This window comes from Nestor notabilis, unplaced genomic scaffold (genome assembly GCF_000696875.1).
Source record: "Nestor notabilis isolate BGI_N333 unplaced genomic scaffold, ASM69687v1 scaffold453, whole genome shotgun sequence".
Lineage (NCBI taxonomy): Eukaryota > Metazoa > Chordata > Aves > Psittaciformes > Psittacidae > Nestor > Nestor notabilis.
This window is the reverse complement of record NW_009923050.1, coordinates 73,614-78,396: the sequence shown is the minus strand read 5'-3', so window position 1 is coordinate 78,396 and position 4,783 is coordinate 73,614. Positions and strand designations below refer to the sequence as shown.

The following is a 4,783-nucleotide window of genomic DNA, read 5'->3' as shown; positions in this document are numbered from 1 at the left end:
TAAATGAGTGAGATTTATGTCAAAATACATTAATATTCAGAAAGAGCATGTTGTATTGGCAGGAATTATGAACTTAAAAGCTGCAGAAACCACACCTTTCTCAGGCACTGTGATCAGTATTTCAAGGACAAATTAAGGCACTAAGCAAAACAAGAAATACTTCCAAGGTTGTCCATTTATTGGGAGTAGTGTTTCCACTGAAATGAATGTAGTGTGCGTTGTCAAGATAATCTTTCAGAGAAAACACAGTCATAGTCTCCATGGAAATGATGCGTATCAGAGAGTGCAAAACAACAGGCTGAAAAAATTGGGGTTTGTCACGAAAAAACAAACAAAGCCAAACTGCTTGCAGGTGGGACCTGTGGAAAGAAAGGTGCTTGTGAACTTTCAGAAGTTAGACGTGGCTCAGGATAGTCTGAGTAACTGTAGTTTCTTCACTCTGATTTACAGTCAAGGCTTTGAAATGGTTCTAAATGACTACAAATGGTTTGCATTTTTTTAAGTACAAAAAGAGGAGCAGGAGCTTTTGTTTGTTTCATTTCAGTTTGGTTTGTTTTGTTTGGGGAGGTGGTGTGGGGGGGGTTGTTTGCTGTGTTGTTTGGGGTTTTTTTGTTTGGTAGGGTTTTTTTTTTGTTTGTTTGGGGTTTTTTTAATTATTATTATTTTTTTTAGACAGAGGAAAGTAATGTGACTGTTAGAAATGTTTACAGTCTCCCTAGTGACAACAAGATCTAGTAGACCTTAAAACACTTTTGCTCTAGGCCTTAGAGTACCTGAAATTTTCACATATCTTCCCTTTGCAAAATAATACAAGATTTACTAGCCATTCACATAAATAATTTCCTTTATAAGATTTTTGTTCAGGTCCTCTCCCAAATGGCCATGTGAGTATGAACTAAACTGTTCACCTCAGTCTATTTTTACCACTGTACAAGTAAAAAAGAAAAAGTGGGATTTTTTTTTTGGCGGGGGTACTCTGTTTTAAAAAGGTACTGCCAAAGATTCGATCAATTTATGTAAGCTATTCCTCTGGAAAAGGATGTGCTTAATTGACCCCAGTCAACAAGACTTATCTCACTTTCACCAGCATAAATCTAGCTGGACTACACTGACAGTGCTCAAGGTCAAGTGATTTGCATACCAGCCTGCATCTCAGCTGCACAAACTGAAACAGTCTGCAGCAAAACACTGATTTAATTCTGCTTATAAAGTTTAACTCTTTTTTTCCTCTTACTTGGGCTTGTGACTCCCTTTTGTGCAGACTGCCTTGCTGTGTTGGAAGATAAGTGCAAAAGGAAGAGGTACTGATATGATATAAAGCAAAAAACCCTAATCCTATTTATTTTCTTCCTCAGATACTGAAAAGTTGGCTCCACCTTATAGTCTCTGCTTTCAGTTCATGAAAAGTATCTGTTGCATAAGGCGTGAATAATATTGTGTTATATAAATATCTTGTAGTATATGGACATGAAAGTGTGTATTTATGGAGTGGAAAATGCATAAAAAGGCAATTGCTTTCTTCCCCTTTAACTTAGTGGGAGTTTTCTCCAACAGTTTCCTAACTATACTCTTTACAGCTTAAACGTTTTCCAAGTGGATTTGGGAAAAGCTGGCAGAATTCCTTTAACTTTAAACCCATGAAATTAGTCTCATCTCTCCTCAGTTTCTTATGTCCTCACAGATACAAACTACATAAAGTCTCTTGCTATCATGCTGCTTGTTAAATTATTAGTGCTATATGTGAAATCTAAGCCAGTAATGAGACAAGGAGGCCTGGGAGATGCATGCCATAGTAACAATGTCATGTTGATGCTGCATTCAAGTATTCCCTAGCTGTTACAGCAGTGATGGCTAATCCTATGTCAAATAGGATCTGTGCTATTAAGCTGACTTCCCTATGTTCCTTTACATGGCACTGTGAAAGTCCTATATTTTCCAACTGGGTTGTTTTCTTTTGATTGCTTTATTAATGTGCATATCCCTTCTGCTTTGCTCATGCGAAAAGCTATAGTAGGAAGCCCAAAAGAAAACTGTATTAATTACCATTTTGTACTTTTACTCTCTGAAGGGACTAACAGGCATAAGAGATTTGTAAGAGCTTTTGTATCTTTCTGAATCCAGGGTAAGGCAGTTGTCTCCTGTTTGCCTATAATTCTGTTTTGGGTTTGTTTTGTTTGTTTCTTTCTCCACACACACACACACACGCCTGTCGTCCCTTCCTCCACCCCCATAGCCCCCCCCCCCCCCCCCCCCCCCCCCCTTCTTTTAAGCTTGGGTTTTTCCTGTTTTAGAAGATATACACATTTTTAAAAAGAAAATATTCACTTTCAGTGCTGTAGTAGAGTCTAAGGTAATTTAATCCAGTTTCTTACCAAGGTAAACCAAAGTGGTTTAAGGGTGTCCCTTGCTATTTTTGGCAATGTAGACCTGTGTTCTAGAAGGCTTGCCTTCGTCTTCTCCTTCAAAAGTTTACATTTTACTGAGGTTTAACAATAAAGAAGCCAGCCTGCAATCACACCACCTCGAGGTATTTCCATGATTTCATTAAAATGAACCTTTCTGTAAATTCAATCATTAAGATGATTTTTCTCCTTAGCAAGACAAAAATGCTTTTGGACAGAACAGAAAGAAAGCGGCCAAACTAAAAGCTGTGGCTCAAATTAGTTACGAAATCCAAGAAAGTGAAACTGCCTCAGGACCCCCTTAATGCATGATTTTTATCTGTCTGTAGAAGTATGAATAGCAGCTATCTGCTACAGCAGCTATTTACTACAGCAGCAGCCTTTCCCTGGGTCTCATGAATTTATTACCCAACAGAATTAGCCCCTTACATAACGCACTGCCAAAACTGCAATTCTTCAACACCCCAATGGATACACATGTCAGAGCACACATTTGCACCACCATCACCAGAAAGGCTTCGTATTTATGTAATTTATCAACACAAACACAAATTATCCTTGCAAATTAGAAAAGCCAAAGGTGAGAAAGCCATGAAGAGAAGATAAGATGTTTAGGTCAATTGCAAGCAACTATAATTAAGCTTCCCTTTGATTTCTGCATTCATTGCTCTTCTTGCTTTGCCAGGCAAACCTCCCAGGACTGCTGCTCTCCACTGCATTCATTGCAGGGGTGACCAAGGGACCCCTGTTCCTTAAGGTCAGCAACACTGACCAAGCCAAAATGCAGTAAGGTATGAAAGCAGCCATCAGCTGCTCTGCTCCACGAGCCAAGACGGTGGGTTACTTTGCAGGGAATTGTGGGACCTGAAGTGGATATGGCACTGATTGGGCACCAGTCAACTTGAGTGACTCTAACCCAAGGGAGAGAGACTATGCTGTGGAGCACTCAGGAAGTGTCATGCAGTAAATCACAACTATGTGGCAGTTGCTGTGGTAACCACACCTTTTTAAAGATCAGTTGGCAGATAAAACAGTTATACACTATCACACCCATCCCCTGCGCATAGGTGAAGGCTGCAAAAATATGCATTCCTCCATTTGCACAGGCATTTGTTTTCCTTCCATGATTTCTCAACCCTCACCTAAGTACTGAAGTGAGAAAGAGGAGTATGAAGCTTTCCCAGTTTCTCTGTACAGCTGTGAATAGCATCAGCCATTCAGGCAAAAATCTTCCATCCTTCATTGCCTCATTCTCCTTTCCCTTTTTTCTCAAGCTAATGAATGCATCGTTCCTAACTTGAATTTCAACTGAGCTGTCTTGTTTGTTGGTACAGTTATCTTTCATGAGTTTACAGAAAAAAATAAAAGTTAGCATATTAAAGTGCTGCTAGGAAGCTTTTTTATTTTGTTATAATTAGTAGGTAATTCGCTAAATGTATCAGTACAATTCTCTATCTATTAAAGAATCCCTTATAGCATCATAAATCTTGATGCTTGCCCAGTAGAGGACACATGTGGAATCTATATTTGAACCTGATCTCAGTTGACTAAGTGACTTAGTTTGGCATGAAGAAACTGCTAACACCATTTTGTGTTCCACATGATGCAACCTCTCTCTCCTTTGAGCTTTCTTTTGGTATGCTGGTTCTGCTCTCTTCCAAGACTCTTAGAAAAGGGAGAAATGAACTGGAAACCCTGACACAACCACAACCACCCATTAAGTCGCACCAGGACCCAACTCACAAATAGACACTTCTGCTACACTGAGGCCTAAGAGCAGTTTGACCTACAGGAGTACTCATGATGCACCACAAGCCAATCTAACACAGCCGAAAAGCTTACGGATAGACTGATTTGTATGTACTATATTCCTATATATGCCCAGGCATGCTGCATATTTATTAATGGATGAATTATCACGGAAACCTCAAAGCTATCTGCTGCTGAAGGTCAGTTGAGTGTGGTTCACTAAACCTGTAAGTATGATACAATATATAGTGGGCTCATACACAAAACACAATTTTCAACAGTAAGCTTGAGATGTGTAGGTTTTTAGCTTGCTGTCCTCAGGATCTTGAAAACAGAAAGCTTACGTACACTGTTATGGGACATAGCAGATTTGTGTAATGGTCCTTGGTATTACTCTCTATGAAGTCAAAAAGAAGGAAACATAAAATCATAGAATAGTTTAGGTTGTAAAGGACCTTAAGATCATCTAGTTCCAAACCCCCTGCCACAGACAGGGACACCTCACTCTAAACCATGTCATGGGGGAACATGGCAGAAAACAAGCCAAGCATGCACTGTGCTAATCTAGAGAAATATATTCATAATTTATAAGCTATTTTATCAAACATATAGATGTGTTGTACCAGAGTTGA

General features: G+C 39.2%; 1 pseudogene; it reads left to right on the top strand.

Moving 5' to 3' along the window:
- The first annotated feature begins 202 nt into the window (after positions 1–202).
- On the top strand, positions 203–502 carry LOC104403681 (annotated as a pseudogene).
- Positions 503–4,783: the final 4,281 nt, after the last annotated feature.